Genomic DNA, 11,462 nt, shown 5'->3' on the forward strand with positions numbered 1-11,462 from the left:
AGAGAGGCAGAGCGGGCGGGGGGAGGCTGAAGGAGGGAGCAGCAGCAGCAGCCCCCGGGGCGCGCGCACACCCACAGCCCCGCTCCCCCGCCCCTGCGCGGCTCCCTCTCGCCTCCGGCAGCCGAGCGCCGCCCGCCTGCGGCACCCAGGGGACCGGCTGGCCGCGCGGAGCGACTGGCGGCAGCCCTCGGCTCCCTTCCCCCGGGCCGGCCCCTCCGGCTCGCCCAGCCCCGCGCTGCGCACGACGGCTCCGCCTGCTCCCAGGTAGCTGCGGCTGCTGCTTCTCCTCCGCCGCCGCGCTGTAGCTTTGCGCTAAGGCTGAGGGGTGGGAAGGGGGGGGTAGCCCTGCACCGCTCCAGCACGCCTGGCTCACCGCCCTGCCTCCCTTGCCCACTCAGTCAGCCCCCAGTGCGGGGGGAGGCGTGGGGTGTCCAGACTCTGTCAGTAATTATGTCTTTTCACCCCCCCTCCTCCGCCACTAACTGATCTATAATTTGGTACCCAAGTTTGATTTTTCTCTTGCACTCTCTTTACTTCCTCTCCCTCCCCCCGCTACTCCGCGTGAAACTGGATCAAAAATATCAAAGGGGATTACACTTTAACCCAGTGCCTTCCTGCGAGCACTCCTAAGGTAAGTATCACTGGGGGAGAAAATCCATCCCTTCCAGTATGCTCAGTAAGTTGTATGTGTGTGTCTCCCTCTGTCTCCCTGTGTGTTTGTAAATACATTTCGTTTCCTTAATTGGTTCTAGCTTGATGTGCACTTGCTTTGTTCTGGCTCTTTTAATATTTTAGGTGGGCTAGACAGAAAAGAGAGCATTTGACTTTGTATGTCTATATGATGGTGTCTTACTTCTGTTGTTAATTTGGAGTTGGGGGTCTAGTTTATATGTCAAAATCCTGGCGTCTGAAGAATTGATAGAAATAGAAGACTGTTCCATACTACAGACCCAGAGACTCTCATGTTGTTTACTGTCTTACTGTCATCCAAATCGTTTTGTTGTGGTCACAAACGAGAAGGGGTTTATTTGTTTATTTTAAAAGATTTGGATCAAGTGTTGTTGTTTTTTTTTAAAATGTTCAGATTTATTAAATTCCAAATTGAAAACATGGCAGAAATTAAACCAATATGGGAGACCTTACCTGTACTATACTAAACAATGTAGCAAAACTGAAAGTTCAGAGCATATACTTAATATATATATATTAATATGTCTTCCTTGAAGATTAGTTATGAATAACCTTGGAACTGCATTCCTACCTATAGCAAGGTTTGATTTTGATGACATTCAGAAAGAGTTGGTTAGACAACTAGCCATGTATATTTTTAGATCTTTACATTTATTTATAAGTAATTTCACTACTGTTCACTATTCTGGATCCAGTGCTTTGTAATTATCTCACTGCTGAAGGGCATTTGATAATTATTTGCCGATTCACTGATTAAAGCTTTTCAGCATCTCCAGGTATGTTTTCCACCATATCTTTGGGGATAGTTATGTAGCCATGTGATCTTTATATGAAGAATATGAATGTTACAGGGTCATAAATAGGTTCTCTTTTCACATCCAGAATTTTTGCCTTTCTTTGGACTTGATGAGGAAGCTGTTTGCCTTTAGGCCTTTATAACAGGAAAGTTCTCAGTTGATTTGCCTTTTATATATTTTAAAACACATGCTGGAACAGAAAATCACACTAAGTTACTGAAAAAACAACAGTAACTGGATCTGTTGATGCTCCACCAAAGAAACTGTAAATTAGACCAGCATGTTCATAAAGAATATTTACATGTAATTTACTGGAAGTTTCACTCTGTAAAATCCACTTAACTGATAGAATGTATAATATATATCCACATGTACTCTCATCTCAACATATAAATGTTCATGTATATACCTGTGTTTCTAAAACTAACTAATGAGGGCCATGTATTGCACTTGAAAAAGACACTAACAAGATAAGACCATATAAAATAGTAATGGAAAATGAAATTTTATATAATGTCAGCAACTTCAGCATGATTTTTGGCATAAGTAATTTAGTGCAATTCTGTTTGCCTGAACTGGAGTGATATTACAAAGTGAATTAATAGAACATTAGTATTGAAAAAAGAAACAATTCTTCCTTTGAAATATGAAGAGTCACTAACTTGCTATGACACCTGGAAGTCAGTGAATAATACATATGAAATATTAATATTTTAAATGCGTCATATGTAAAATTACTGTGAACTTAAAAATTGTTTCATATCAAGAAAACATAAGTAGTTCATTTTAGATTCTAAATTTTAAATGCAACATTTTGCCAATGAAGCAATTTATTAAAGAACTGAAGTCAGATATCTAAACATATCAGGTAATTTTGCACATGAAATATAAACATTGTGGAATAGGAATTTAATTTTGGACGTTATAAAAAAGAACCTTCATTTTACTTTCCACTACATTGCAAGAAAAACATTATCAAGTAGCTGATTAATGAGATGAAGTGAATTGATATATTCCATAATTCTTGCATTTTTTTTATACATACTAAAAACAAAACCATAAAGGGACATTTATAGAAAACATGAAGACAGATAACACAACAATAATCATATTTGGTTTTAAAATTAATGCAGATTAGAATAGTAATCTGTACAATATACTTGCTTTTGCTTAAAGCAAATCATGTAACATTTGGCATTGGATTTTTTTAAAAATACTACAATATTAAAATTATCACAATAAAAGCTATTGGCAGGATTATATTAGGGTCAAATTCTGCATTCCAACTCCAAATTGTGGTCCCATTGAATGTTTTCAGTGGGATGAAGACATGGCCCTCAGTCCTTCTTCATGCAAAGCTCCTTTTGACTTCAACACTTTCTGGTTTTGATCTAGCACAAATGAGCTAAAGCTAAAGCTAAACCCAATGTTCCTTGCCTAGGGCCACATTCTGCTTACTGTATTTTTTGAAGCCAATGGGAGTTTTGCCTGAATAAAATGAGCAGGATCTGTCTCTCAATCCTCACTCTGACATAAATGCCATTGACTGCAGTGGGGTTATAATGTGGTTGGCATGAAGGCCATATCTTCTTCTCATTAAGATCTATGAGGAGGTTGCTGGAGTAAGGTCTGAGTGCCATATTGTGATCCCAGTTAAGTCAATAACAATTATTCCAGCCTGAGAAATGAGGGCCAGATCCTGCTCACTTTAATCAAGCAAAATTCTCTTTGGCTTCAACAACTAAGGCAAGCAGAATTTGCCTCTAAGTAAGGAATGCAGGGTTAAGCTTTTTCGAAGAGTTAGAGATCAGAAAGTGGTGTTGGATCCAGATGATTGTGAGAATTTTTCTACCTTACAAATTACACAAGACACTGACAAGAATTAGGAAATACTGAAGTTCCCATTAGGGACAGAAAAACATAGGAATTGCCATACTGGATCAGACCAAAGGTCCATGTAGTCCAATATCGTGTCTCTGATGGGTCAACCAGATGCTTCAGAGGAAAGTGGATGAACCTTGTGATAGGCAGATGTGGGTTAATCTACCCCCACATTAGGTCTCTTCCTGAACTTTACTAGTTAGAGATGGGCTAAAGCCCTGACTCCCGATGTTTAATATCTCTTCCAATTTTTTTTGTTATTAATTATGATAACTCTGTCTGGTGTTGTCTTCTCTATATAAATGTCCAATCTCTTTTTAAATCTTGCTATTGAGATTTCAAATTCTAATCTGTTCTGATAGAAAAAAAATCCATTGTTAAACAGTTTTGCCCTTTCCTCCATGTTTGTTTAAACGTGAATTTCTTTTCTATAAAAACACATTTTCGTTTCCACTTTTTTTGTTTGAAATTTTGTTATACCAATATGAATCATGATTGTTTATTCCAAAAGAAACTTTTTAAAACAATGGGATATTCATGTCATGCTTAAAGTTTAATTATTGAACTTATAATGAAAATCATACTAAATCTACTCCCATGGTTGGTGCCTTAACATTTTTTAAAAATTTGGAATTAAAGAAATCAGACATGCTACAACAGAGAAAAAAAATACAAAATATATAGAATGTATTAAAATTATATAACACCTACAGGGATATTTAGATGTAGACAAGAGTGTACTTTTTGGTTGATAGAATATCAGATGGTGACGTATGGTTTTATTTTTATTCCTAATTTTTTCTTACAGTTTAATAAAGATGTTGTTTTATATAGAGATGTAATTTGCTGAGCAAAAATTCCATTCAAATATGTAAAAGAAGCCTTTATATCAAGCCAATTAATGAAGTGGGGCTATGAATTCAAAACTATAGTAGCTATAAATGATATAAAAATAAGGAAGAGAAATGGTCACATTATGTATCTGGAGGGATAAATACAGAATAATCATGCAATTTGAAAGCAAAAAGAATTACAATTTGACAATAAAGCCTACACTAAAGACAGGCAGACACAATATAGTTTCACTGAGAAATATAGTAAGTAAAATAAAGCAAGAAAAAAAGATTATTTTCAAACTTACTTATGTGGCTAAGTCTTTTCTAGCTTCATGTTGAAATGTTCCTTTATGTATCGTAGTTGCAATAATACTATCAGAGAACAAATTACTCAGACAAAACTGTTCTACATTGGTCTTAGATTTTCAATACCCTTAAATCCTAAAGTTTAACCTATAGCAGTCCCACTGTTAATGTAAGCAGGTAGGTTTGCAGTTTACAGTTTAGCACTATTTTGAGATCTGGTCCTGCAAACTCTTACTCAGATGAGTTGTCTCATTGATTATGTGAGTAAGAGTTTGCAGGATTAGGTCCTCATATTGTGCATTAAGGCCAACATTTTCAAACTTGGGTGCTCCTAAATCTATATTTAGGAACCCACCTAAATGCAAGTGGAATGGTTTTCAAAGGTGCTGAGTACTTACAGCTGCCATTGACTTTAGTGGGACTTGTGGGAGCTCAGCAGTTCTGAAAACCAGGCCACGGGAAATTAAATATGGATTAAGGAACCTAGATTTTGGTGTGCTGGTTTGAAAATCTGGGCTAAAGATTGTTGTTTGGAATTTAGGTTTCTTTCTGTAGCGGATGTTCGGGATAAAAGGAATACTGAATATTGAAGAAAGCAGTAGTATAACACCCTCTCCCTCAAAACAATCACTTTACCCCATGCACAAAGGTTCTTTATTGCTCCCAATGATGTAAGTGCCGGTACTATAATTCCATTTATAACTGTTGGTAGTTTTGCCATTTACAGTAGGGAGAGTAGGAACAGTCCCTAAAACACTAAGAACATTTTGAAAAAAAAAAAGTGATATCAGTGCTACAAATACTTTAATACAATTAAATACAGGGAGACTGGAAGCTGCATATGGTGAGTTATGCTTTCAATGCTGCCATTTTAGGTTACACAAGTTAAGATCTTAGTATTATATTCTTCCACAGATTTCGTGCTATGATTTGGAAATACTAAGAAGTATATTTTCTGGGCCTCCTTAGGAAGGGCAAATTTCTGAGTGTAATAAACTGAATTCTAACCACCAGTCTAAACTTTCTGTAGGGGGGCAATAAATAAGAGTGAGGAAGAGATGATGTCATGTCCTGTACCATTGTAATTAATCATGTAACATTCAAATGCTGACATTATGGAATTTTGTTTAGTACAGTAGAATCAGAAGAACTAAAAAGGGTGATTGATCATTAGTCAAAGACCTTCAGTAACATGATCAATGTTTGAAACAATTTTTGTCAGATATTGATGAGTAGAAATTAGGGATGGGCCTAGTCAAAGCCCCTCAGCCAAACATCCCCAAATTTGGGGAAACCCAGCTATTAATTTGGATCTGAACTTCCTTTATGTCTATAACAATGGGTTAAGCAAAGGATAATACCAGGCCGTACAACTACAGACCTGCTCCCTCCTCTGAACAGTGGGATAGTTCTTTGGGAACTGAACTTAGTAAAACTTCACTCCAGATCTGGGCCTGATCTTTGCTACTTGGGCTCAACTCTTATAAAATATTTTAAAAATATCTTTGATTCTTCTAATAGTGATCCAGCTATATACAGCATGGACTGTTGCTTAATGCTTTGAAATTCTCGGTAAACCTATATGCATGTGTTTTATAAATATATTTCGTAAAGCCAGCCAAAATATTAATAGGTGAAATATTTACATTTTAAAGGGACACTGTCAGCTTATATAAATATTAAATATATGAGTTAAGTGTAGTTTCAGGTACTTCACCAGACCTAAGTGTTCCTCCCAATTTCCCTAGTTTTGTGCTTTTACAGTTATTTTAAAAATGTTTTTGGGTGCTGAATAAAAGAATCACACAAACAGAGGGAAGTGACCTACTACACAGGTTAAGCTGACTATGCACAAATTGCTACAAAAAGCACAAAGTAAATAAACTGAATAAAATATAGGAAGATAGTTTCTGTAATCTTTTTCAGTGATAGTAATCATAAGTGTTACATCAACAGTCAGGCGGAAAAAAATCAGACCAAAATGTGATTTTTAAGTTGACAGTGCCTCTTTAAATTATGCTTGAAGAACCATCTCAGGAAAAAAAGACATACGACACTGTTCTGGATTTTATTTGTTTAAATGCAAATTTATGGAGCTGGCCGCACACCAAAAATCCGAGAGTTTGGTACTACAGTAGCTTTGGTGTTTTTTCAGAATTGTAAGTACTACAGAAGGACAAAAGGAGAATATGAATATATGGCAGCTGATATTTAGATTTAGGGTTACGTTTTCTCTTGTTACAACTGTCATTTCCTCTTACGCTTTCATTTCATCATATTATTCCAGCACTATCAGACACTGATTTATAAAAGCTGAAATTATTTACATCCAAAATTAAGTCTTTCTTATACTATACTTCCTATGTTAGCAACCTTTCAAGTGTCCATGAATCTTAGAATTTATGCAGAAACTCTCCCCCAGTATAGTATATATTACTAAAGTTTGAGTTTAAAGACAGACAAAAAAGAAAATATTTATTCAAAACAATAAAAAGCATTCTATTCAATAGGCTTTCTAAAAGCAAACTAACCAGTAATATCAGTATCCCTTTCAGAGTATTTTCTTTTCAGAGTCTGTCCCTGATTTTAGTCCACAGGTGCTGATTTTAGTAGTGGTATCCATTGCTCACTGTGCTCACTGTGATATGCACATCATTTCTTTATCTATTACCTGAAAATTGCTCAGATGATTTACTTTTCCAAAATAAGCATTCCCAATGAGTTGCACGCAATAAATGCCTTTCACAGCATTAGTACAGAACTGAAATACAAAAGAATATTAATCTAATACATTCCAAAATTCAAATAATTGTGATTAATAAGCATTATTATCCATAAATAAGGCCCTAATGATACTTTGGCAGTGTTGTAAACACAAGAATCAGAAGCAATTATTGTCATTATTGTTCTGTAAGTACTTTCCATGAATACTAAATGGATATTGCTGTCCGGCTACTTGGCAAATATAAATCCTGTAAAGAAACAGATGTCAGCCAATCAGGTCTGGCTGCTATTAACTATATTTGTCTAATACACAGGGTACATAAAGAAGAGGCCACCAAGTTATTGGAAACAAGAAAACTATTGGTTTAAACTCTTCCTTGACTTTATTAACCAACAAAAAGATGTTAGAATAATGCTAAAGAGGAAGTTTTCAGCACTATGATGTGAACTGGTTGCACAGTGGCCACAATTATGAATGGATCATAGACTATCAGGATTGGAAGGGACCTCAGCTAGTCCAACCACCTGCTCAAAGCAGGACCAATCCCCAGGCAGATTTTTACCCCAGATCCCTAAGTAGCCCACTTAAGGATTAAACTCATAACCCTAGGTTTAGCAGGCTAATGCTCAAACTACTGAGCTATCCCTCCCCACAGGCTGCCTGAGAATGCACTGATGCACTGATAATTTACCCTTACAAAAGGGATATTTCAGCATATATCACATTTACTTGTTTTTTAGTTTTCTATAGGCCCTGTAGTCTTGACTCACTGCTGATCACTAGCCCCGATGTGTTCTGACACAGTAGCATACATTCTACTGGCAACATCTCTATCATGAAATTGAAACCTGTCCCCTTCAGGCAGCTCCAGTCCACCCCAGTGTTCTGGGGTGGATGTCATGTTGCTCATAGGTATGGATTTTGGTTTTGGGGGTTTATTAATTTAATATTTCAGGGTTTATTTCTAGCAATTTTTGAGTTTTATGTAGAAGTCCCAAAATTAGGTTTTTGGGCTTTCCTCTTTCTATATACTGTAATGACTAATGTATATACATTATATACACTATATACATTACTCAGTTCAGTATATAGGAAGAGGAACCTCTGAAAACCTCCGATTTTTGGACTTCTACATAAACCTCAAAAATTGCTAAAAATAAATAATCAAAAATGAAATTAATAAATCCCCCAAAACAGAAGGCGTACCTACAAGCAACGTGACATCCACAACACAACAGTGGACTGGAGCTGTGGACTGGAGCTGTTTGAAGTTCCATGATACTGTAATGAGTAATCTCTTTGTAATGTCCCCTAGTGTGTTTTAATGTAGTATTATTTCCAAAAGCACTATTGCTGACATGTAACCTTTAGTACACACCAGCGGGGTGTACACAGCCCAATTAATGCACAACATCTTAGTGCGCTTTGGACATCCCACCCCCAGAGTGCACATTACCACTCCACGAACAAGCCCTTAGACACAAGTAACCATTTCCGGTGTTTTTCTGGTGTTTATTGGATAAACACTGATTTTTCTTTGTTTCTTGTATCATGGGAGTTTTATCGTGTTTATTAGTTAAAACCAAAAATCAGAAGTTCTACTCATAGGATTCATGCTAGGGTGTCATAATGAGTGGGAGCACTGTTGGTTTGGACCTTAGTCTCTGTGGAAAGAAAAAGCAAATCAAAAGCTTTACATTTCTAATGTGCTGAATTCTTTCCCCCCCTCCTTGATGTCTGGGACATGCAGCACCTTATACTAAGCAGTTTAACTTTTTGTTCTCTTTTTTGTAGGTTAACATTGCCACGATTAAACTTCAGTCTGTTCTGGCTGGGTTTTGCAGCACATGTGACATGAGCTGCTTTTTCACAGCTAGTAGGTCAAATCTTACTCTGGCTAAGTGTGTACAGAAGCCAAACACCCATGACTCTCAGCCACTTACTCCACTTGTAGCTCACTGGTAAATTGGAGACAACTCCATGTGCAGTGCCCGGCAATGAAAATAAAAGCAGTGGGCAAGCTAGCTATAGTTCACCAGTGTGGTCAGATCCCATGAGCAAGGACAGTGTGAAATCACAGCCATATCCAAATTACATACTCACACACTTGCTACTAAGGATATACAGCCTGATCCAAAGCCCATTGAAGTAACTGGGAACCTTCTCATTGACTTCTATGGGCTTTGGATCAGCCAATATTTGGGAATGCTCAGTGAGAACACAGCACAGTGCGAGCAACCTGTTAAGTGAGTAGAGGGCTGTGTGGCTTGTTATGTGCTGATGGTAGAGCCAAATGGGTAGTAGATTTTCTACAATTAGACCACACAAGTCCCTGGTGTGTGACATACTTGCCTTCATCAGGGCTAGATTGTCCCTGGCCCTTGGTGTGCTGGCTGGAGGGTGGAAGGGCATGAGAAGCCCTTGCATTCCCGGAGCAAGAATTAGGGGCAGTTACAATCCTTTTACTCAGAGTTCCTGCTACGAGTCCCTGGGGGTACAAATTTCCCTACAAGGGGTGAGACCATGCCATAACTGCTAGCTGCAGAGAGAGGAGCACACTCTGCAGCGTCCCGTGGTGCAGGGCCGCCCAGAGGATTCAGGGGGCCTGGGGCAAAGCAATTTCGGGGGCCCCTTCCATAAAAAAAAGTTGCAATATTATAGAATACTATATTCTCATGGGGGGTCCTGCGGGGCCCGGGGCCTGGGGCAAATTGCCCCACTTGCCCCCCCCTCTGGGCGGCCCTGCCATGGTGATGAATTGCCTCGCTGTTCTAGGAAGCTGGGGGGGGGGGAATTGTCTCCCTCTTGAGACAATCCCTCCAAAAACTCCTTGGGGTGCAGAGCAGATTTGCATAATCTCCTAGCTCAGGACCATGGGTAATTTGTACAATCTGCTCCTCTGTGATTTAGGTTAGATGTAATCCTGAGCACGATTTGCTCCATCTGTATCATTGCATTCCATCTTCAATTTTTGTTCACTAATCTTGAATTTTGATAATTTGGTGCATTTTATAAATTAAAAAAATCTTGTGTCACTGACAAGAAGTTTTTATTTGTTAGCTATTCAGCATAGAAACTAAAATAATGAGGGTCATCGCTGCTGTGTGTGTTGAATTATCTACCGTTTGTAAAGCCCAGTAATAAATACTTATGCCTTAGTGGGTATATAGGATTAAGTTAACAAACATCTCTGAGAGATTCTAAAGCCCCAGTCCTGCAGGTATATCTATGTGTGCAGAACTCTGAGTCTGGACAGAACCCAATGGGGGTCTGCCCAGGAGGATCCAATTATAGGATTTAGGCCTGTGGGATTATACAAGGAAAGTTGTTGCGGTATTACTAGAATGCAATTCCCATCAGTTTTTGGCATGTTTATAAATGGCAGGGAGAAGTCCCAGCCAGGTCCAGGTTAGGGTGAGATTGTGTTGAAGTGCATCATGATACAGGATGTGGTTTGATTGTGTTTGGGTACGAGGAATGGAGTGGAGAGAGTGAGCAACACAGAGATTCCTAGGAAGAGGAATGGAAATATTGGCCTTGATTCTGTTCTCGCTTGTACTGGTATAAGTCAGGAGTAACTCCAGTGAAATCTCTGGAGTTGTGCCAATGTAAAACTAGTGCAAGTGAGAGGAGAATCAGGCCTCAAACATTTGTAAATTTTACAGAGGTCATGTAATCTCTCTGTGCCTGTTTCTCTATCTGTAAAATGGGAATAATAATTCATACCCACCTTTAAAAAGTGCCAGGTATTATTATTATTTATTATGGAAAAGGAACCTTTTTCTGAAATATAAAACCAGGAGGGAAGGTCTGTGATGAGTAAGGGCTGGACCCTGTTACCATGACATGGTATAAGTATGGAAGTGCTGAGTGAGATTTTTTTCCTCCACTTATTTAGATTAAGGAGATCAAGTTGCCATTTTCTGATGTTTAATAATAGTTTCCTTGTTTTACTATGTAAAAGGTGTTAGGGTCATGTAATCATGAATTAAGGATGTAGCATCTAACTTAATTCAAATTTAACGAAATGGTGGCTTGTTTTTTTTTTTAAAAATCTCTAGCCTTGTTTCTTAGTTTTTTGTTGATAATACTAGCAATTAAACCATTTGCATTTTGTTTCATTCTCCCCTTGTGACCTTTTCCATTTAATTATAAGGAAATATACAATAGGAAAAAAGCAGATTCACACTGGGCCTCATCCAAAGCCCTGTAAAGTCAACTGGAGTC

The 11,462-nt window shown here is 38.1% G+C and overlaps 1 long non-coding RNA gene across 1 annotated transcript in view; it reads left to right on the plus strand.

Moving 5' to 3' along the window:
- The first annotated feature begins 382 nt into the window (after positions 1-382).
- LOC112109751 overlaps positions 383-11,462 on the plus strand; it is a 23,408-nt gene continuing 12,328 nt past the window's right edge. The window contains exon 1 of the long non-coding RNA XR_002908340.3: positions 383-631. This is a non-coding gene — a long non-coding RNA (uncharacterized LOC112109751). The remainder of the gene's footprint in view (positions 632-11,462) is intronic.

Source organism: Terrapene carolina, unplaced genomic scaffold (genome assembly GCF_002925995.2).
Source record: "Terrapene carolina triunguis isolate 2854851 unplaced genomic scaffold, T_m_triunguis-2.0 Scaffold21, whole genome shotgun sequence".
Classification (NCBI taxonomy): Eukaryota; Metazoa; Chordata; order Testudines; family Emydidae; genus Terrapene; species Terrapene triunguis.